General features: G+C 41.7%; 1 protein-coding gene across 3 annotated transcripts in view; it reads right to left on the bottom strand.

Annotated features, from left to right (window-relative positions):
* Positions 1-6,104, bottom strand: part of PDZD2 (PDZ domain containing 2) — a 316,382-nt gene extending 310,278 nt beyond the window's left edge. For all 3 annotated transcript variants that reach the window (XM_026666378.2, XM_087958543.1, XM_087958550.1), the window contains exon 1: positions 6,042-6,104. The gene's annotated coding sequence lies outside the window, so the exon portion shown is untranslated. The remainder of the gene's footprint in view (positions 1-6,041) is intronic.
* Between the last annotated feature and the right edge of the window lie 18,164 nt (positions 6,105-24,268).

The raw sequence follows: 24,268 nt of genomic DNA, 5'->3' as shown, positions 1-24,268 counted from the left end.
GCATGAACTTGATTTATGTCTGTACCAAAAGATGTCACCCGGGACTAAGCCGCTTTCCAAAAAGAAGTTTTATGTTTTCATGTTTTGTGTTTTGTTTGTGTATGTTTGTTTATTGAAAATTAATAAAATTTCTTTTAAAAAAATCATAAGTCTCTAGCTGCATCTCTCAGAGGAAAGAAATTGATTTATTAGAAGTGGCCATGTTGGCATTGGCTGGATACAACCGATATTAAAATACATCATTCATTTCCCCCTTGACCCTGGTCTTTCCCCCAACCCATGGATGTATATTCTCCAATGGGACACATCCTTAGCCAAGAGTCATCAATCATGCTCTCCAGTAATAGTCTTGCACTCCGACAATTTTGGGCTGCCAGAGCAATTATCTAGGCACTTGAGAAATGCACTGTTTTCCGCCACTCCTTTTCTGCTGGCAGTTGAAAAGACCAAAGGAGTATCTTTTTAGTTACTTTTGGCATTTTAAGCTGTAGTTTAAGGCTGCTATTCCATACCTTGTGCTACTTCTCCACATATCCCTCCGTTAAAATATGAATGCCTGAACACAAATAATTAATCAGTCAATCAAGATACATCAAGGAAACACTGTTTATGTTTGGTAACACCACTGACCAAGTCCCGTGCTCTTCTGGGCATGGCACAACTTTGTGCCTCAGCGACAAATACAAGACCACTCAGCAATCACTGCTGAAGCAGTCATATTCCACGTGCCCAGAGTCCCAGCAAAGAGCTTTCCCAATCCCGGCCTTTCTCTTCTCTCTAACCAGGACAGCCACAACCAAAGTCGTTGGAAGTCGGGTGGCATTGCAAATTTGATTCATAAATAGATTTTAACACACAAAAAACAAAACCCCAAAAGTTCCATACTGAAGCAACCAGGATCATTATCATCACCACGGGGAAATTACAGGTTGTATTTTTGTACAGAGCCAGTTTGGTCTAGTAGTTAAGATACCCCACTAGAAAGTGGGAGAGGCAGCCGCCAGAATAGCCTTTGCGCAGGTATGGAAAACACCAAATACCCCTAATGAAGAACTAATAATACACAAAGTAACAGAAAGTGCTGAGATGAATATGCTAACAATGAAATTGAAAGAAAAAGACGACTCTGAATTCTTTACAATTTGGAACAATTGGTATAAATGGCTAACAAACAGAACCAAGAAGTGAGACAAAAATGTTAATTGAAACAACCCTTAAGAAAGTAAAATAAAATTTTGTAAACTATATAAAGATATAAGAACAGTAACAATAGCTAAAGATATTATTTAATAGTAGATAAACGCAATATAATGCAATATATTTAAATCAAAATCTTGTATAGATGCCAAGAATGTTGTTGATACCATGATGTTTTACGATGTAAAAAAAAAAAGAAAATTAATAAAATTTATTTAAAAAAAAAAGTGGGAGAGGCAAATTTAGCCCTTCTTCTTAGCTATGAAAGCCGGTTGGGGGGACCTTCGGCCAGTCATTCTTTCTCAGCCCAATGCATCTTGCAGGGTTGTTGTTGTTGTTGTTGTAGGGCAGGGGTCAAACTGGATTTCTTCGAGGGCCAAATCAGCATTGGGCCATGGGCCAGCCTGGGGGGTGGGAAGAGACAGGATGGGGTGGAGCACTCTGCCAGCCAAAACAGGGCACGGGAAGCCTCGCGTGGCCCCCCGCGCCATGTTTTCTGCCTGGGTGGCCTTCTGCAACACCCTGCCAGCCAAAATGGGGTACAGGAGGCTCGCATGACCCCCCTCCCCGTACCCCATTTTGGTTGGCAGAGTGCTCCATCCCGTCCTGGCACCGCTTTTGCTATTTCCAGGCTGGCCCCATGGGCCAGAGTTAAGCACCCCTGTTGTAGGAAAAGCAGGAGGAGGAGGATGCATTAAATATGTTTGCCACCTTGAGTAATTTGTAAAGGCGGGATACAAATAATATAAATAAATACAATTTGTAGGATTGGCTGCCTGGCTTAGAGTGTTTGTACAATCTACTACACCACCACTTGCACCTTATGTACTCCTTAAAAGTTCACCTTAGAAGGTAGGCCAGACAGGAGACAAGAGCAGATCCGCTAATTCTACTTTATTGTAAAGTTACATTAACAGAATTTTGCAAGACCGAAGCACTTCTCTCTCTTCCCTTCTTCTTTGCAGCCCCAAAACTAGGAGGGTCTCCTCTGAACCTCTCTCCTTACCTACATTCCTACTGCATCTGCCTTTGTTCTGATTGTTTCCTTGGTTGCATCTCCTTGCCCTGTTTCCCAAGGTCATTCTCACATACCATTGCATTAAATATGTAGTAATAACAGGGCCAATTTCAGTAGGCCGAACCTGCTTCATCGGCAGCTTGCATATAATGTGGCTTATGCTGATTCATCTGCAGCACAGAAATAAACACATAAATGCAAAGCAACCCCCCCACCACCTTGAGAGGAGGGGCATTTCAACGTCATTGCACAACTTCCTGGGAGGCCCAGCAGGAAGGGAGCACCTCTGTTTCACAGATAATGGAATCCCTGGTTCCTGCCCCCTCCCTCCCCCCACCTCCGTTCGCTCAACAAGGACCCTGCAACTTTCTATCTAGAAGAATAGAATAGAATAGAAATCTTTATTGGCCAAGTGTGATTGGACACACAAGGGATTTGTCTTGGTGCAAATGCTCTCAGTGTACATAAAATAAAAGATACCTTCATCAAGAATCAGAAGGTACAACACTTAATGACAGTCATAGGGTACAATAAGCAATCGAATCATACTAGGAAACAGTCAATAAAAATCGTAAGGATACAAGCAACCAGGTTACAGTCACTACAGTCAGAAGTGGGGCGGGGATGGGTGATAAGGAGTGATGAGAAAGTTAATAATAATAGTAGTGCAGACTTTGTAAATAGTTGTGTTGAAGGAATTATTTGTTTAGCAGAGTGATGGTGTTCGGGGAAAACTGTCCTTGTGTCTAGTTGTTCTGGTGTGCAGTGCTCTCTATTAAAATATGCTTCCTTTCCCAAGGTTAGCCTATGGAATGGAATGGAATGGAATGGAATGGAATGGAATGGAATGGAATAGAATAGAATAGAATAGAATAGAATAGAATAGAATAGAATAGAATAGAATAGAATAGAATAGAATAGAATAGAATAGAATTCTTTATTGGCCAAGTGTGATTGGACACACAAGGAATTTGTCTTGGTGCAAATGCTCTCAGTGTACATAAAAAGAAAAGATACATCCGTCAAGAGTCAAGAATCATAAGGTACAACACTTAATAATAGTCATAGGGTACAATAAGGAATCGAATCATACTAGGAAACAGTCAATATAAATCGTAAGGATACAAGCAACCAGGTTACAGTCATACAGTTGGAAGTGGGGGGATGGGTGATAAGGAGTGATGAGAAGGTTAATAATAATAGTAGTGCAGACTTTGTAAATAGTTGTGTTGAAGGAATTATTTGTTTAGCAGAGTGATGGCGTTCAGGGAAAAACTGTTCTTGTGTCTAAGTTGTTCTGGTGTGCAGTGCTCTATAGTGTTGTTTTGAGGGTAGGAGTTGAAACAGTTTATGTCTAGGATGTGAGGGGTCTTTAAATATTTTCACAGCCCTCTTTTTGACTCGTGCAGTACACAGTATACAGTATCTATATTGTAATATAATGACAGAAAGCCAGTTTGGTCTAGTCTAGTGGTTGGAGCCATCAGGCTAAAAACAAGGAGACTGTGGGTTCTAGTCCCACCTTAGGCATGAAAGCAGGTTGGGCCAACCCTGTTCTTTCAGCCCAGGAGGTTTAGCTGGATGAAAAGCTAGTTGGTCAATTCCTGTGGCATCCAATGGATCAACTCTGGGTTGATCCCCCCCCCTCAAAAGCAGACCCTGAACTTGCAGAAAACATTAGGAAGGAGGGGAAATGTAGTTGGATGGTACTTGATGAGTCTCTCCTCATTTGGCCGCCCAAGTAATGCCTGGTGAAGTCCTAAAACTGCCCCATCTCCTGAACAGCTATGAAAGGAAAGGGGTAAACCCCCAACTGGGTTCAGAGAAGGCACATTTCGGATCATGGAGATTGAGCCTCCTACAAGAACAGTTGGACTGAAGATTTATTCAGTGCTTTTAATGAGCAGATGGGACTGTCCCCGTCTGGAACTCCAGTCCTGGCATCCCAGGGATCTTAAAAGAAGTCCCTTAAAGGGAGTGTGAGTAAAGGAGCATATTTGTAGCTCAGGGTTGAAATGAGGGGTCGTTGATGCTTACTTTTCATAAGCACTAGACAAAATTAAGAATAGACTAGACTAGGAATAGACTAGAATGGAATGGAATGGAATGGAATGGAATGGAATGGAATGGAATAGAATAGAATAGAATAGAATAGAATAGCAGACTTGGGTCATCTATTCTAGTCTAACCCCCTGCTCTCTGAGCTTGGTCATTTCTTGCAAATGTTCCATTATTACCCAAACTGAGTAGCATCATCAGTGCTAGAATTTAATAGAATAGAATAGAATTCTTTATTGCCCAAGTGTGATCGGACACACAAGGAATTTGTCTCAGTTGCATATGCTCTCAGTGTACATAAAAGAAAAGATACATTGATAGGCATTGAAACGACTGCCAGAAAACTGCAGACTACAGGAACCATCAGCACTACTCAGGTAACCCTGAAGACACAGGTAAACTTCCAAGGGCTTCAACAACCCTCTAAAAGGATGCAAATGACCAGCTGTCTGCAAGGAATATAAATCTTTCCCTTCTCCACTATCCTGTCAGAGCTGAAGCAGCTTCTTGAATGAGAAGCGAAACGTCTTCAAAAGAAGAAGAAAAAAAACCCCAAGAAAGTCCAGTTGCCTCCTGAAAAAAAGCATCGTTGGGACAACCAACGACCTAGAAGATGACTGAGAACCTCCACCAACTCCTGTCTGCTAGATAGAAAACAACCAAGCTCAGGGAGTGAGAGTTGCGTTGGCTCAGCCCCACAATCTGCTTAGAGAAGAGCAGGTTCAAATCCCCACCCACCCCCCGTCCCCATTAAACCGCTGCCCACCGTTCTTCCTTACGGAGCCGCCCAGCCGAAGCGCAAGCCCCCTTCCCCGCTTAACGAGCCCACCCGGTTTTTTCCCTGGCAGCTGGCAGCCGGGTGGGCAAAGGAGGGCAAAGAGCCGCTGGCAGCTGCCGCTCTGCTGAAGGGGGTGGGTGGGAGGGAGGGAGCCAAGCCTTCGCTTCGGATCCTGACAAGCTGCAGCAGCTGCTCCTCCTTCTCCTCTCGGCCTGGATGGGAGCCGAAGGGGGTGGCGGTGGGCAGCGGGCTGCCCCTTGTTTCCCCCAACTCCACGTGGCCCCTTATAGATGCCCGGACTGCAATGCCCATCACTCGCAGCCGGCAGAAGTACGCCCCCCCCCTTTTTTTTTTTAAATCACTTCGGCGACGCAAGCCTTGCTCCAGGCTGGGAAAGCTCTTCTGGATCAGCGCAAGCCTCTTCCCGCCCCCCCACCCCACACCCTACCCCTCACCCCGCCGCTGGGTCGGACCTCATCTCCCATCATCCCCAGCCAGGGCAGCCATGGGCGACGGGTTTCTGACCCCGAAAAGTTGAACGCAACCCCCAACTCGGCCGGAGAAGGTGAAGGGGAGCCGCGGTTTTCTTTGAGGCAGGGATGATCCCTTTGCCCGGGATGGGACGTGACGGGCGGGCGGGGGGGCTTCTCCTTTCCAACCCACCCCGGGGAAGCGGCTGCCGGGGCCCCAGAGGCGGCTGGGTCTTTTGGCGCGCAACTCAAAACTACTTTGAAAGAATCAAAAAGGCAACGGCGCCGTCCCAGCCTGCCCAGCCCTCGCCGGGGCTTCACCCGCTCCCGAAATGACAGCCGGGGCAGATTCCAAGCGAGGGCGCGGAGGGGGCCCGGCCAGGACCTCCTTCCCTCCCTCCGACACCCGGGGCGGGGGGGCTCCAGTAATGCCAGTCCCAGCCAGGCGGTGGGAGGCGAACGACTCGGGGCCGGCCAGCCAAACCGACCCGTCGCAGCCCGAGTAGGTCCCCAGGCTTACCGGCGTCCTTGCCTCCCGTCCCGGACTCCTTCGCCGAGTCCCGGCGGTCTCTGTCTCTCTCTCACACCTGCTCCTCGCGGCCGGGTGGGGGGAGGAGGGGCGGGTGGAACCCGGAGATTGGCGCCTTCCGAGCCCGGGATAAGCCGCGAGACCCTCCGTTCAGTTTGGCCGCCTGGCGCGCGCGTGCCCCCTCCCCCGGGGAGTGAGCAGCTCTGTGTGGCGGCCGCCCAGCCTTCCCCCTCAGTCCTCCTCCTCCTCCTCCTCCTCGCAAGCGAAAGGTGGGCGAGGTGAAAGGGCAGCCCCGCTTGGGAGCGCCGGGTTCCTCCGCCTCCCGCTTCCCTCCCGCCCCCTCGCACTTCGCTTCGCTTCCCCTCAGCGTTCATTCAAGGCGAGAGCGGCCCGCCCGCCCCAGCGAAGAGGGGCGGGGCCGTCGCCGGGCGCTTGCCGAGGCGGGTGGGGGGGGTGTTGAGAGAAGAGCCCTCATTGGTGGGGCGGAGAAACCTTCTTTGAGTGACAGGGCGGAGCGAGGCTTCTCCCACCGCCCGCCCGCGCCGGACACCCGCTCGGTTCCATCTCTGGAGCGGCCGAGGGAAGGGCGGCTGCGGCCGGCTCTTCAGTCCAAGCCTCGCAACGCTGAACGCAGGGGATCAGATGCGGAAGGGACCTCGGAGGTCATCTAGTCCGACCCCCTGCTCGAGCAGGAGACCCCCCACCCCTCCCATTGCAGACAAACGGCCGTGCAGTCTCTTCTGAATAAGGCTCCCCGTCACTGGAGGTTTTATAGACGGTCGCTTGTCTTGAGATGGTAGAGGGTCTCCTCCTTGGGCAGTGGGGCTGGACTAGAAGACCTCCAAGGTCCCTTCCGGCTCTAGTCTATATTCTAAATAAGCCTCCAGCGATGGCATTGCGCCCGCCACTTCTGAAGGCAAGGGAGGAAAAAAGTTCGGCTGCGAAAACGAGCGATCGCCGCAAGCGTAAAAGATGACAAGGGAAGCACGCTGGTGATCTCCTCTCCCCCTTCCACCCACCCCCCAAGCAAACCCTTCTTTTAGGGGAAACAGATAACAGATAATCAGAGTTGGAAGGGACCTTATAGGTCATCCAGTCCAACCCCCCGCCCAAGCGGGAGACCCTACACCATTTCTGGCAAATGGCAGTCCAATCTCTTCTTGAAAGTCTCAAGTGATGGCGCTCCCACAACTTCTGAGGGCAAGTTGTTCCATGGGTTGATTGTTCCCACTGTCAGAAAGTCTCTCCTTATTTCCAGGTTAAATCTCTCCTTGTTCAGTTTCAGCCATTGTCCACAACCCCACAAACCCCAAATTTGCCTACTATATTAAGCCTCCCAGAGCCGTTTGATGGTGAGATATGCAACACATAAATTTAATAAGAACATAAATAAACAAGGATAGACTTGTATTTCTCAAGCTTAGCAACTTTTAAGACAGGTGGACTTCAACTTTAGCATGCTGGCTGGGGATTCTGGGAGTTGAAGTCCACACATCTTAAACTTGCCAAGGTTAGAAAATCCTGGGTCAGACTCACGTAATCAGAGGTCTGCACTAGGAATATAATTCTGTATAAAGGCAGAGACCATGTCCTCAGATAACTTTGTGAAATTTCTCTCCATCCTTGATTCTCATTTTCTAGTTTTCCAGTCCAACAGAGATTCAGCTAATGAGGTTTTTCCCACCTGTAAAATTTATGAATTGCTGTTGTTACTGTCAGTTTGTTTTTATTTTGTCCACAGCAAGCAAGAGATCCTTGGTGGGTTACAATCATAACAATGAAATAGAATCCAATTTCATAAAGTAAACAATATCCATGGCTAAGGCTTTAAAAGTAAAGATGGCAGCCATGATGGTACAATCTTGACTTTTTGTTTACATACTTTCTGGACACCCCTTTGTGTTCCTCCCAAAATTAAGCCATGGATAAAACAATAATTTTAAAAACCAGATTTTTTTAATTTTAGGATTTTGTTTTGTTTTTTCATCCAACCATCCCTTTGACTTAAGATAAGAAAATGTACAGTCTGAAATCAAGTATTTGACTTGATTATTTTATGCTATAGTAACCATACTGAGCCATGATGGAATACTTATTTGGCTTTGACTTTGCAAACCACTCATTTATGGTTTGTAAATCATGCGCTACAGAAGATGGTCAATTCTCACCCCTTCAGGGAACACTTTATTTCTTTTTAATAATAGTGGTAGTTGTAATAGTACCACAGGAGCATGGCAGTGGTGGTGATGTGGCAATGTCACTGCAAAGGAGAAGACCAAACGTTAAGCCAATTTTTTGAGGGAGTTGGGAAGGAAATGTTACCTCCAAATCCAGCACTAATATTTGGGATATTTATGGATAAAATACCCACAAATGGAGGGTATAACTAGAACTAAAGAGAGACGTGAGCAGTTATTACAGGTATTACATTTAACTTAAAAGCATTCATTTAGTGACTGTTCAACGTTACAACAGAACTGAAAAAGGTGACTTATGACCTTTTTTCACATGTATGACAGTTGCACTGTCTCTGGGGTCATGTGATCGCCTTTTGTGACCTTCTGATAAACAAAGTCAAATGGGGAAGCCAGATTCACTTTACAACCATCAGACTGCAGTGATTCACTTAACAACTGTGGCAACAAAGGTCGTAAAATGGGGTAAAATCCACTTAACAACTGTCTTTCTCAGTGTTGGGCCCCATTGTGGTCAAAAGACGAGGATTACTTGTAATGCAATTTGCAAAATTGTCAAATCAGCGCCACCCAGTCAATGAACTTTTGAACATACAAAGGGGACTGGAGGCCCCAGGCCACCTAGGGATGGATGCTTCACCCCTTAAAAACATTTTGCAATTATTTGATGACCATAGTTAAGCAAATGACGGTTGAATGTGACAGGCGAGTCCTTTCGTTGTGGCACATTCAGGAGACTTTCTGTGGGATGGTTTGAGGGACATCTTCTTGACATATTCAGCAGAAATCAAGTAGAAAAACCTGCCCTAGTTTGGGCCCCTCCAAACGACAGGAAGCGTTATACATATTCCATTGTTTTTTTTATAAAATAAAAACTCCCTGCACATTAAAAAAACAGTGTGTCTAAAAAGCTGTTGGGCCAGCTTTTTCTGCCTGGCACACCATTTCACTGGAGGCAAGGTGGAGAACATTTGAAAAGGTCTACATTCTCGACAGCAACTCACAATTTCTCCGATATTATGTTACGTTTGTTCCGTGGCAAGTGGCCCCACAGTGAGTTGGCCCTGGCGAATTATCCCGTATCGAGTTGGCGGTGGAGAGCTGGCTGAGATGAGTTGGCTGTGGCAAGTTATCTTAGAGTCTTCTTAAGAGGTTATGTTGATGTCCGTCCCAGACATTGTACAGCTTCCAGAGATTGTACAGCTCCCATCCAGAAGATGTTCAGAAAGCAACTCAAAATATGACTTTTCTTCCAGGCTTTGGAGTAGAGAGGTGATAGAGCTTCTATAGCAGGGGTCCCTAAACTTGGCAACTTTAAGACTTGTGGACTTCAATGCCCAGAATTCTGTGAGTTGAAGTCCACAAATCTTAAAGTTGCCACGTTTGGGAATCCCTGCTCTATAGGATTGAGTTGTTTTGTTGTTATATAGGTAGTCTTTGTCCCACAACCGTTCTTTTAGTGACCGTTTAAAGTTACAACGGCACTGAAAAAAGGGACTTGCAACCATTTTTCACAGCTACAACCTTGGCAGCATCCCTATGCTCATGTGATCAAACTTCAGATGCTTGGGAATTGGTTCCAAATTAATGAGTGTTGCTGTGTATGTGGTCACCTTTTGCAACCTTCTGACAAGCAAAGTCAATGGGGAAGCTAGATTGACAACAACCAGGTTACTAACTTATCAACTGCAGAGATGCACTTAACCACTGAGGCAAAAACGGTTGTAAAATGGGGCAAAACTCACTTAACAAATGTCTAACTTAGCAACAGAAATTTTGGGCTCAATTGCGATCGTAAGCCGAGGGTTACCTATATGGAGTTTGCCTGTTGGCTGTTTATGATCTCTTTCAGTTTATTTTTATTACCTAAATGTATGCCACCCAAAGTCATCTTGAGTCAAAGTCTCAAAGTATTGAAATAAAAAGTGGGTTAACATGTTATGCAAGTTATAAAACACATGTTAAATTCCACATCAATATTACAAACAGGCCTTCTTATATTTATTTAGTTACACCAATGAGTTTGTGTCAACTTAGTAACAAATTACACTTAAAATAATTGCAGGGGGAAGAATCATTTGGTGTTTAATAACTGCTCTCCAAGAAAAGACTAAGAAAGCTAAAATGTTGGGTGTATCAGTTACCACCAATGGCTTGGACTTAATGGGGGAATCAATAAAGTATATGTGTGTATGTATGTATGTATGTATGTGTATATATATATATATATATATATATATATATATATATATATATATATATATATATATATATATATATATATATGCACAATTAACAAGTTTAAAAAAACAAACTTAAATAGAAGAGACAATTCCAAACAAATTAAAAATATAAATTAAGAGAAGGAAAAAAATCTATTTTTTTAATCAAGTGTCACTAGTTTACTAATAAATACAGTACTATTATTGTAAAATATCACAAAATCTCCACCGCAGTAACCTATATTGCTGGATCCTTTGATTAGTAGAAAATATTGCCTTTTCCAAAACAGATAAATTACACATTTCTGACAATCGTTCCTTAATACCTGGAACAAGATCACATTTCCAATTTCTCATTAGGATTCTTTTAAAAGATAAAGGTTTCCCTCACACATATGTGCTAGTCGTTTCTGGCTCTAGGGGGCAATGCTCATCTCTGTTTCAAAGCTGAAGAGCCAGTGCTGTCCGAAGATGTCTCCGTGGTCATGTGGCCAGCATGACCGAAAGCCAAAGGCACACAGAACGCTGCTACCTTCCCACCAAAGTGGTCCCTATTTTTCTACTTGCATTTTTTGCGTGCTTTTGAACTGCAAGGTTGGCAGAAGCTGGGACAAGTAACGGGAACTCACTCCGTTACGCGGCGCTAGGGATTCAAACCGCCGAACTGCTGACCTTTCTGATTGACAAGCTCAGCGTCTTAGCCACTGAGCCCCCGCGTCCCTATATTATATAAAGGATTATATTATTATATATTATTATATTATATAAAGGATTATGTTATTATATATTATTATATTATATCAAGGATTCCTTTAGCTATCCTCTTATGCTTAACTCAACCATAATTCCTGATAAACAGTCAGAGATGAAACTTGTTGCTTCCTGATAGGAATGGAATAGGAATGATTGGAATAATGAAGGAACTTGATTTGCTTGCTATGTTTATTTTTCTTTGGAAAATAAAAGGGTAGAAACAGCCCTGCTGCAGAGAAGTAAAACGCGTGTGAGTGAGAAAGCAGGTTTTTACAAGATCCTATCACTTTTTAATCAATTTATCTTTCTGGAGAAGTGCAGAGGCAGGAGACGGTTTTTCGTTTTCAGATCTTCCTTCGGATCAGAGCAAAACCTCCTAAAAATCCTCATATAAACTTGATGGGTCAATCACCAATTACAACATCCCTCCCACCCCCACCTGCTCCTTCAAGGATGCATAGAAGCCAGGATCCTGACATTTCCAGAATACTTGATGTGCTGATTGGGGTTGTGTCTTATCTTTTATTTGGGACATTTGTTTATTGCGTATTTGTAGTAGTATGCCAGGAAAAAGCATATAACACAATGCAAATGTTCAGCTGCGAGAACAGTTCCAGGAAAAGGGCAAGGAAGGTCAGGAATTAGTCAACAACAGGTGAAGATGAACTGCCTGGTGTTTGATTGAAACATGTGGCTTGGTCTACTCATTGCCAAGCAGTTTAACCATGTACTTACAAGGAAGTGAAATTGAAGATTGGTTAACATCTGGCAAAACCGGCATGCTAATGAGAGAGCCAACAAAAGAGCAGTACCAGGCAGCTACAAGCCAATTACCTGCTTACCAACCATTTTTAAATAGCTAATTAGAAGGGTAGCTGATGCAGCATCTGGTTGAAAACAAGTTCTTTCCATCTGAGCAGAAAGGAAATCACCCAAACATCAGAGGGACAAAAGATCAGTTCTGCATTGACAAGTCAATTCTGGAAAACTGTTAAGAGATGGAAGGCCCCCCTGAATGCAGTTTGGATTGATTACAAGAAGGCATTTGACTTCCTGCCCCATGATTTAGATAATCAAGCGCTTAGAAATAATAGGAGTCACTGGAAACATTAGCCACTTTGTGCAGGACTCTACTCTCTTGGCCTTCTGTGAAGCTTTGAAGACCTGGCTGTTCCCCTAAGCACTGGGTTAAATAATTGTGGATAACTGCACATTAGAAGGTTGGGTTGGCGCTTTGTTGTTTTAATGTTTTAATCTGTTTTTGTTTTATAGTTTTAATATGTTTTTATAAGTTTTAATTATTGATTGGGAGCTGCCTAGAGTTGGTTAGAAGATGGGCAGCTATATAAACGTTTTAAATAAATACATACAATAAGTTGCTGGTCGATGGTGATAGAATGGGAAAGGTTAAGAGAGGAATCTTTCAAGGAGACTTACTATCACTGCTACTGATTGTCATTCCACCACTCTTCTATCAGCAATACTCAGCAAGCCAGGCCATGGCTATCAAACATCAAGAACATCTGCCAGATGAACCTTACATGGACAATCTGAAGCTATATGAGAAAACGCCTCCTGAAATAGAGTACCTGCTCAACATTGTAGATATATGTATCCAAGATATTGCAGTGGCGTTTTTACTAAACAAATGTGCCACCCTCACCATCAACAGGGGGAAAACAGTGAAAACTGAAAGAATCAAGATGCCCTATGGAAAGAACATGAAGAGTCTGGATGAAGATCATCACCTGAGCATCTTCAGGGACACAAGAAGAAGGTTAGTAGTGAATACATCCTAAGATTGAAGAACTTAAAGTCCAAACTCAGTAGCAGCAGGCAATTAATACTGAGCAATTCTAGTCATTAAATATATAGCTGAAATAGTAGACTGGACTCAAGCCCTGGATAGGAAAACCAGAAAAATGATGACAATGAATCATGGCCTTTATCCAACCAGTGACATTTGCAGACCTGTGAAATTGACAAGACTTGGAATGTTGCAAATATACCAGACAATTGAACAAGACACAAGAATATTAGAAGGATATCTGAAGGACAGTGAAGAATAAATGCACTGAATTTATTATCCCATGAAGGCTTTCTGAATACCAAACACCAAACTGGCCTATAAAAAAGACCAAATGAAGAAAGTAAAAGAAACATGGCAAGGCAAAATATTCCATGGCCAGTACACAAAAACATTAGTAGGCAAAGCAGAGAGCAACAAGATCTGGCCATGGCTAAGAGCAGGAAAGTTGAAGAAAGATCCATAGGGGCTAATTCTGGCTGCACAAGATTAAGCCTTAAGAATAAATGCATACAAAGCCAGAATTGAAAAGATAGCAAAAGAAAAGCAAATGTCATCCCTGCAAAGAAGTTGAAGAAACAGTTGGCCACCTAATCTTACAAGAAGATCAAACAGACTGATTACAAAAAGCAGAATGACAAAGCCACAACAATGATGCAAAAATACAATTTGTTCCCAATCAAGAACTGGTGGGACCACAATACAGAAAAAGTTAATAGAAAATTGAAGAGGCTGAACTGTTCTGTGACTTTAGAATTCAAACAGACAAGCTCCTGCCACACAACCCACCAGACTTAAACATTGTTGATAAGAAAGACCAAAAAAAATCTGGCGAATAGACATTGTGCTACCAGGAAACAGCAGAACAGAAGAGAAAGAACTGAAGAAAATTTACAACTTATAAAGAGATGCCAATAAAAGTAGAACGACTGTGGCAAAAGAAAGCAAAGATAATACCAATAGCAATAGGAGCCCTAGATGAAATTCCAAAACATCTGGAGCTCCACTTTAATGCCATCAGCATTGACAAAATACCATCAGTCAATTGCAAAAAAATAACTTTATTTGCACTAGTTTACATCCTGTGATGATACCCTTTAACATTATATAACATTTACCTATCCTGGGTTCTTTGGAAGGACTTGATAGGTGGACAAAATGCCAAATCCAGTCTAAACATCTGACTGACAGTGTAACCAACCATAATGCTGACTTCTGCAACTATGGGCAGTTCTAGTGTTCTCTGGAGAGCTGGGTCTTCCTATAATGTGTCTGAAGTAGGATAGTTTGAGTCTGGTTATTTGTGCCTTGAAGGAGAACATTGGGTTGATTTGTTCAATGACCCATTTATTGTTTTCTTGGCTGTCCACTGTATTATCAGGAGTCTTCTCCAACATCAAAGTTCAAAGGCATGAATATTCTTCTTATCCTGCTTGAAGAGTCCAACTTTCACTTCCCTCTCACTTACAGTGAACACCACGGCTTGCATGATTCTGATTTGTGTAGGTATAGACACATTGTTAGGAATATGAGTCACCTAACAGCTATTTGGGCTAGAAATATATAAACCAGGATAAACATTTTAAAACTGTATCTTGAAGAAAATGCAAAACTGTAATTAGGTGCGGTTTCTCAAACGGCCATAAGATGGAGCCAGAAACCTGGGTTGTTTAGTCTGAGTCTCAGAAGAGAGTGTGAGTGTATCTCTGTTTCCTTCTGTTGGAAAGTATTGCTGTTCCTCCATTTTTTCTAATTGACTGCTATTCATGGATTTAATGTAAGTTTTTTACCGAACTTTTTTGACACTGGAATTTGTTGTTGGATTATCCCTGGATTGAAAACTGTCTGATCTTACCTGTGAATGACTTTGGACTGCCTATTTTGAACTTTCCTTAAACCTTTCTGGAAGTAAAAACCTACATTTACTGTACAGTGTATCTGTGTTCTGTGTGTGTATTATTCAAACACTATTCTCTATACGTCTCCCTGTATGCGCTCATTCTCCTAACGGGGAATTACCTCAACACACATTATGGCTTTTGAATATCTTTGTCAACTGTCCAACTAATGCACCCAAAACAAGCAAACACTCTTGGGACTTTTAAATTCCCAAAAGTAAAACTTGATTAGATACACCATTTTGGTAGTGAAGAATCAAAACCAGCTCTGGTTTTCCCATGCAAAGGCTTGCCTAGTTAAACAATACCTTCTCTTTCTCCCCACCCCTGGGTGATCACATTGCCCAATTATGAGACGTCCTTTTGTTATGGGAACAGTCCACCTCCTTCCTGAGCACCTACAGCTGTGACCTTGATGGTTTCCAGGCTCTCAAGGTCCGTGCACAAATTCTCAGCACTCCATTCCACCCTTCCTTCCTTCTAGTTCATTGGCAAGTTGAATAGCGATAAGGTTTGAAAGAAGCTAAGAGGTTCAATCTTGACAATCTTTTTCAAGGCCTTCATGTCTGTTCTACCAAGTAGTTAAAGGATCTTTCACAGGGGTTTTTTTTATCTCTGAAGAATACTTTCATTTTGTCTGATCAATGGTGGAATAGAACAGTATCTGCTGACTCTTATAGCCTGGGTAAATGATTTGTTGTATTCCTGGTACTATTATTTTTTTACAATTCCAGCTGGCTGGGACTTTTGGAGTAGATGGGAACCTCCCAAAACACATGAATGATACTTTCTTGTGAAACATTGACAGGTCTATCAGACAGGGGCTGCAAAAAATCCAGATGACCACTAACTGGCATCAAATAAAGCTTTCTATACCTTACTGCCATCTATTACCATGTTTAGTGCCATGGAATTTGTAGCGGGGGGGGGGGGGAAATACTGTCCTTTATTCTTCATCTCGTGGAAGAATCTCAGATGAGCTTCTGACAAGCAATTTAAAAATTATTGCTCCAACGTAGCAACGAGGAATTCTTGGACTCTATAACGTTGGCTGGATTTTTAATTCTTGCCTTTGGCCTGGTATGTGGTCTTTGCTGATGAAATCTATAGTCCAGTAACTTTCAGAGAAGCCATCTCTTTAAAAAAAAATGGCATTTAACCATAGACTTATTTCATATCTTATTAAGATTTACTATTCCCTTGACATCAGGAGATGTAAGGTGGAACACCATTAGGATTCACTTAGTCTAAATAAACATGAATTACGGAAGACTGGTTTATTATCTGGTGGAAACACAGTCAACTCTCTGATGCTGCCATATTCAAGATCTGAAAAGCTTTGACTGAAAAGATATATGGTTCTTCGTTGGCTTCAAAACAGCTGATCAATTATTCATTTGCTTCCAATTCAGAATTGAATACTAAATTTATCCCCTATGGCTTCATTTCAGGCAGTAAACTTTGGATTAATTTATATTTAACTTTCTGGAATGAAAAATAACAGCATAACTGAGATCATGCTATGAAACAAAAATGTAGGAAATTAGGAATTCTTTCATCCAACAAACGGGAGCAATTGATTTTCCTTTCTTAGGTGCACAAGAACTGTTGATCCCCGGATTAATTGCTGAACGGCAGTTCCCAATTCAGTCAATAACAAGGAATACTAGGAATAGTAAGTAATATTATACTGACTACTAGTAACTGAACATATGAAGGCCGCTACTTCCACATTCCTGTCTAGCCCTTTCCTTTGGCCTAACCATGGCACAATTGTACCTGTGAACTTTTCCTGGGTGGGGCAGCAGAAGTCAGAAGAGATGGATTTCTACCTGCCAGGAGCCCAGTCCTATGACTTTGATGTAAAGATTCAGCCAGTATCTCCAATTCTCAAGCAGAGAAAAAAACGATCCAAAGTCTAAAATGAAGGAAAAATAATTAATTCCAAAGCTTAAATTCTAAATAATTTAAATTCTAAAATAGATAGGTCGAGATAGGAATATGTGGCTTGATTATTTTTTCTTTAATAGAATCTCCTGGGTATTATTATTTTCTGTTCATAACAATGTGAATAGCTAGTCCTTTAGCTATTAATAACGAGTCCTTTAGCTGGTGTTCCTCCTCCTCCTTCTTCTTCCCCCCTTCTCCCCCCCCCCCACTCCTCCTCCTCCTTCTTCTCCTCCTCCTCCTCCTCCTTCTTTCCTTCTTTCCTCCTCTTCCTTCCTCCATTTTCCTTCTTCCTCCTATTTTCCCCACAACCACCCTGTTGGGCTAAAAGAGAGTGACAGGCCCAAAGTCACCCAGCCAGCTTTCATGCCTCTGACTTCTTTTTCTGCCATAAAGCAACTTATCTGGCTTTGCCACACATCCTTGAAATTTCTGCTGTAGGCAAGTTTCTAAATATTGAGTCCAGTATTTAGGGTGTCAAAAGTTATTGCCATACCTGGGGTAAGAAGTGGAGCAATTTCTACCACCCCCCTAGCCATGGGACTGCAAACTCAAGCAGGGGAATTGTTGGCCTCTTGGTATCTGCCTAAAACCAAAAACAATTCCTTTTTCCAAGATAATACTTACATATATCCCTTTTTGGCAAGATTTTAAAGAATGGTGCAAGTATAAGAATTCCAGCAGCTAAACTGAATTTCCTGTCTGCATCAACATTTACACAACATACATTACAGGTTGTTCTCAATTTAAAACAATTCACTTAGCAACTTTTCGAAGTAACAACACTGGAAAAAAAAAAGACTTACGACTGGTCTTCGCAATTAAAAGTGACACAGCCTCCCCACAGTCACATGATCAAAATTTGGGGACTTGGAAAATTTTCTGTTATTCATGACAGCTGCAGGCTCCTGGAGTCATGTGACTGCCATGTGTGACCTTCCCAGCTGGCCTCCACCAAGCCAAGTCAATGGGGAAAGCTGGATTTATTTAATGACAGTGTGGTTCACTTAGCAACTGCAGGGATTTACTTAATCACCATGGCAAAAAAAGTGTTGTAAAATTGGATGCAAGTCACTTAACAACTGTCTTGCTTAGTAACATCTGGCCTTAATTGTGGTTGTCCACCAAGAACTACCTGTACAGCAAAACCTTTCTTGTTTTGTTTCTTTAATGTCCCTCTATAAACCAGCAGTCATTACAAAACCATCCCCGTGGCCTTCATCGGCTTGAGAACTGAGCATTACAAAATCCCTTTTATTTCACCAAGCAGCCTCTGCTACGCCATTCATCAACTGCCTTGGTACCAGGTTTTGACACATGGCTAAGCCCGCCTGCTCTCTATTAAAATATGCTTCCTTTCCCAAGGTTAGCCTATGGGATGGAATGGAATAGAATAGAATAGAATAGAATAGAATAGAATAGAATAGAATAGAATAGAATAGAATAGAATAGAATAGAATTCTTTATTGGCTTACTGTGATTGGACACACAAGGAATTTGTCTTGGTGCAAATGCTCTCAGTGTACATAAAAAGAAAAGATACATTCGTCAAGAGTCAAGAATCAAAAGGTACAACACTTAATAATAGTCATAGGGTACAATAAGCAATCAAATCATACTAGGAAACAGTCAGTATAAATCATAAGGATACAAGCCACAAAGTTACAGTCATACAGTCATAAGTGGGAGGAGATGGGTGAATGGGAGGATGGGAGGATTAACAGTAATAGTAGTGTACACTTTGTAAATAGTTGGACAGTGTTGAGGGAATTATTTGTTTAGCAGAGTGATGGCATTCGTGGAAAAAACTGTCCTTGTGTCTAGTTGTTCTGATGTGCAGTGCTCTATAGTGTTGTTTTGAGGGAAGGAGTTGAAATAGTTTATGTCCGGGATATGAGGAGTCTGTAAATATTTTCACAGCCCTCTTTTTGACTCGTGCAATATACAGGTCCTCGATGGAAGGGGAAGTTGGTAGTAATTGTTTTTTCTGCAGTCCTAACTATCCTCTGAAGTCTGTGTCTGTCTTGTTGGGTTGCAGAACCAAACCAGACAGTTACAGAGATGCAGATGACAGACTCAATAATTCCTCTGTAGAACTGAATCAGCAGCTCCTTGGGCAGTTTGAGCTTTCTGAGTTGGTGCAGAAAGAACATTCTTCATTGTGCTTTTTTGATAATGTTTTTGATGTTAGGTGTCCATTTTAGATCTTGTGAAACAGGCAAAAAAGGGAATACTGTAGTTCTAATAGAAGAGAATATCTATAGCTCAGATTGAACTATGGAGTCCTTGGTGTTTTCTGAGTGGCGTTGTTTGCTTGCAGACGTTTCATTACCCATCTAAGCAAGCAAACAACTAAGTTCAGATATCACCAAGGACTCCAAGGGGAATAATTGTCTGTTTTACATGATCCTTAAAAGTAGAAAGCCCCTCATTGATCTGGAGATAGCATTAAAATCTACTTTAATTATTCCTCCATTGGGAAAAGGAGAATCACTCCGTTGGTTTTTATTAAGAAAGAGGCACTAAAGCTCACTGATCCAATCCATAGAAATCAATAGTACATGCTTCTAAATAAAATCCCTTAACTGAAAGTATAAAGTAAAAGATTTGTCCTCATCAAATTTGAGGACTAAAAGTGTCATATATCTCAATCGCAGAATCCCAAATTATAGGTCTGTGGTTCTTTAATCAACTGCCAAAACAAGCAGTAAGATACTACACAGGCATCACATCAAGACTGCCTTCAAAACAAACAGAAAAATAGCAGCCATCCTAAGAAACCCCAAAGATAAAATTGACCTGGAAAACCAAGGCATATATGAAGGCATATATGTAGGGCAGGACAGCTGTTCCATAGGTCTGTTCATCTTCTAGGTCTCCATTATGTCTCAGTGTGTTTTTGTGGATCAAGCCGGTGATTTTGCTTTTGTGGAAGCCGTTGGCTGTCAGTACTTTAGTCAGGGTGCATAGTTCAGTCTTTATGTGTGTCTTGTCTGCCAGGCGTTTGGTTCTGGCGATTAGTGTTTTGGCCATGGAGTTTATCTGTGCTGGGTGGTGGTGGGATTGGGCGTTGAGGTAGCGGTTGGTGTGTGTTTTCTTCTGGTATATGGTGTATCCTAGTGTGCCATCTGTTTTTTTGTAGATTAGTACATCTAGCAATGGTAGTTGTTTGTTTCCGTTTCCATGGTGAACTTGATTTTGGGGTGTGTGCTGTTTAGGTGTGTTAGGAAATTGTTTAGGTTTTCTTTTCCATGGGGCCAAATCACAAATGTGTCATCAATGTACCTTAACCATAGTTTGGGTTTGTGGGTGGCATTGACCAGGGCTCTGGATTCAAATTCTTCCATGAACAGGTTTGCAATGACGGGTGACAGTGGTGATCCCACAGGGGCTTCTTCAATTTGCTTGTATCTTTGTCCTTTGTATATGAAATATGTGTTGGTTAAGCAGTGTTCTGCTAGTCCCATGAAGTGTTTATCTGGTTGGTATTTATTTTTCATCTCAATTTAAATCATTATGCTTATATCTTTTGTCTGTTCTGTTTCAATTATCTATTTTTCTTTTCTCATTAACACAATATTTCCCTGTAATCACTGATTGAAGTATGACGCCTTTATATCTTTCCCCTAAATTTAACACTTAAAATAATATATAATTTTCGTTCTGATTCTGCTTAGCACATTCTAAAGCTACATACTACATTTTAAAATAAAAAAATGATATAATATAATTAAAACAATAATCCATAGCAGATTTAACTCTATCATTAAGTCTTAAGCATTTTACACATTCCCTTTAATATTTTATAGTGTTCCAGTTTTCTAACATTGTTTCAAATACAAATAGAACAATACAGTCTTATGTACTTTTGCAGAATCTCTTTTTTAATTATGTTTTTACCCATTATCTCTGAAAAAATCCTGTTTCTTTATACCTTGTTTCAAACCTTTATAACTTCTCTTCCCCTTTTCACTTCCTCTCTTCTCCGATCTAGCCTTTTTACCCCCCTGTCTCTTGATCTCCACCCTCTTAATCTCCACTCTCTTCTGTATTTCTCTTTTCTGTTGCTTCCTGACATTGTATCGATTTTTCACCTTATTTTTCCCTTATTTGGTTGTTTTTTTAAGTCTTGAATTCTCCATTCTCTTTCCCCTCTTTCCCTTTTCTTCCCCAGCTAAAGTTGTTTGTTCATTAAAGATGGCTTCTTCTTCTTCATCCCACCCTTCTTGTTCTTGTAATTTCTGATAGGTAGAAATCGCCATTTCTAAAAAATGAAAAACAGTTCCAGAAGAGCCCTTCCCTTCTTGCTCCTCTTCTTTTAGCTTTTTAAATTCCATTTTCAATTCTTCAACAGATAATGCCATTGTGAAAAATTTTTAAACAACCCAAAAGTTTTTAGTCTTTCAAATAATAATTTCCAAAAGCCCCCAAGCCCCAAGCAATCCAAATAGACACAAGCTGTTTCATTTAGCACTTTCTTCTTTTTAAACTTTCTCTTCCTGGGGTACAGTTTAATTGTAAAGTTCCAAAGTATATCTTTTAGAAGTCTTATTACAGTTCAACTCTGATCTTATAAGCTCCAAGCAGCCTCCTCCAGCAAAGTCTTAATATTAATTCTGTACCTCTCCCTTCCCACTTATAGCAAAAAAAAATTTTTTAATTCCAATGTTCATAAATCTTTAATGTCCCCTTGGCTTTAATTTTCAAATTTAATTACCTTGATGCCAAAACGGGTTTTTCCGATTTCCATCTGCTATTTCCGTAGGGAAGGAGAGTGAGAAAAAAAAAACTTTCCCTTTTAACTTTCTTCCGCCGCTTTTTACGATCTTCTTTGGGAACAATGTATCTTTAATGAAGTCAAGTTTCCAGGGTGTTTAGATGTTATTTGTTATCCCGGTTCAGCCAAAAACTTTCACTTTCTCAGCTTCCTCCTGCACATTCTTGTCTGGATGAAAGCTTCTTTGTGGCGGCCATTACTGACCGCCGCTCCACCGCTTTTGGAAAAGGGAGTAAAGCCAGCTGAGGAGGGGGGTTGCGATTCCTCCAGACCCCTGCTGGGTCTCCCCTATCTTCAGTCACCTCTACAGGGTGACTATTAACACCCAAATCCGGCTGGATCGGGGGCACTCCAGCGGCGAGCGCAGCACACGATCGTGGATTCCTGCTGCCGCAGAAGCCTTGCAAACCGGAACTCCGGGTTGGTATTTATTTTTGATGATTTCAAGAGTTTCTTTTATCGGGACTTGAGTGAATAGTGAAACCACGTCAAAACTTACAAGCAGATCTTCTTGTTCCACATGTAGATCTTTGATCATTTCCAAGAAGTGGTATGAGTTTTGTACATGTGAAGCTGCTGTTTCAGCATGGGGCTGTAGCTGTTTTTCTAAGTGTTTAGCTAGGTTTTGTAGTGGTGCTCCTCTGGAGCTGACTATGGGTCTGAGAGGTAGGCCGTATAGTTTGGGGCATCTGGAAGATTTTTCTCTTGGGATGATTGTCTGTTGGATCTCTTTGCTCGTGTGACTGGTTATAATTATATATAACGAAACGTTGCTACAACTTTAAAAGCACAACTATAATGATATGGGAAAATACCCGAACAAAGCTGAATAACATACATACATACATACATTTGTTTATACTCCGAGAAGCACAAAGCCGAAGACACAAGCCTGAAGATGACAAATGAGATTTCGTCGAAACGTCACCAGGATACTTCCAATTTTACGCGGGAGAAAACCCGAATAACCAAAGATCGATCTATCTATCTATCTATCTATCTATCTATCTATCAATAAATGAGCACTGTCGTAAATGTAACCCATCTAATTTCTTTCTCCAGGATATGAGGAAACAAATTTTGAGAATGACCTGCGTGGAAAACTCTCTACCAGGAGAACTCTACCTGGCATTCAAAGCAACAGGAACCTATGGAAATGAAGGTGTTGCATGTCATTTGATACCAGTTTCATTTCGTTCAGTGCAACCACATTTAAGACTGCATGCATTCTTTATAAGAAATACCATGCAAAGCACATACTGAGCTTTTAAGTCTATTCCTTCTCCAGTTAATGGACAAGATCTCTAATATATAGGCAGACAAGAGATCGTCAGCACATTGCATGAATAATGCATTCAATTTATGGGCTCCGACCGGGGACTTCAGTAAGCATCCAGGTGCTTATTCACAGATATCAAAGTTTTTGAGAAGTCAACATTCTTAGCTGTTTGCAATCAATACACAATGCCACCCCCATGCTATGATTAGGGTCACAGAAGGTCTGAAGAGCATTAGCACAATCGACTAATGTCAGCCATGACGTTATGCTCACTCACCTACACTAAACCCCATTCTTTGTTGGATAATTGGCCAGGTCCTTGCACCACATGAAGCCATAAAGTAAGAAATAGCCATGCTTCTGTACTTAATGTTCGGGGACAGGATCGGGCAGGGGTTAGGACTCAGTATTGGAGGTGTTTTTTCTCTCCTTTTTAGGAGACTTATTACTTTAAACTGTGGGTGGTGCAGTGGCCCAGAGGTGGAGCTCTCGCCTCACAATTAGGAGGCTGTGAATTCGATCCTAGGTAGAGGTAGATGCTTCTCTCTCTGGGCACACTGTGAATATATCTGCTGAACAAAACTCCGCATTGGTGACAGGAAGGGCATTTGGCCAGTAAACACTCAGCTCCATTCAGTTGCCCAGAGTCCACCCCACAAGAGATTATGGGGTTGTTAAAGGATGATGATGATGATGATGATGATGATGATGATGATGGTATTACTTCAAAATGTATTACATGTATTTTGAGGTTTCCCATTTCATAATAGAACACTTTTGGGCCAGAAAGTAACATAAATGATTTACATTGATTTTGACCAATTTTAAGATAGAACAGCAGCTTCATGAGCCATGAAAAATGGGGGCTTCAAGGACTCCATACATTCATCCATCCCACTAAACCATAACCAAATTATTAGGCTCACATATCGCATTCAGTCATGATATGGTCTGGTTTTGATTTAGCGGGTTGTGTGAATTCTATTATGTTTTATTAAACATGCTGGAGTGATGTATTAATCAAAGGCATTGAAGTATTAATCATAGGCATTGAATATTACAATTAGTTATACCTTTGGGATGGTGTGTCTTATAACAAGCCCTCTGTATGGGCCTTCTTTTTCTCGGTTTCATAGACATCATCATACATCTGTCTCCTTTAATCATCCAACACCATCCAAATTTGTTGAGTCGCAGTCTTTCAAACTTTTTTAATAAAATAAATATTATTAACCAATACCAACACTTCAACCCCAAAATTACACAAGACTGATTTGTCCTTTCTAAGAGATCTGTATGAATTCAGAACTCTCCCACACCTTTTAAAATAGAAGCATAAA

This window comes from Notechis scutatus, chromosome 2 (genome assembly GCF_049901735.1).
Source record: "Notechis scutatus isolate UNSWTSFEM ecotype Mainland chromosome 2, rNotScu1.2, whole genome shotgun sequence".
NCBI classification, from domain to species: Eukaryota; Metazoa; Chordata; class Lepidosauria; order Squamata; family Elapidae; genus Notechis; species Notechis scutatus.
Note: the sequence above shows the minus strand (reverse complement) of the source record. Positions and strands in the feature narration are given on the sequence as shown.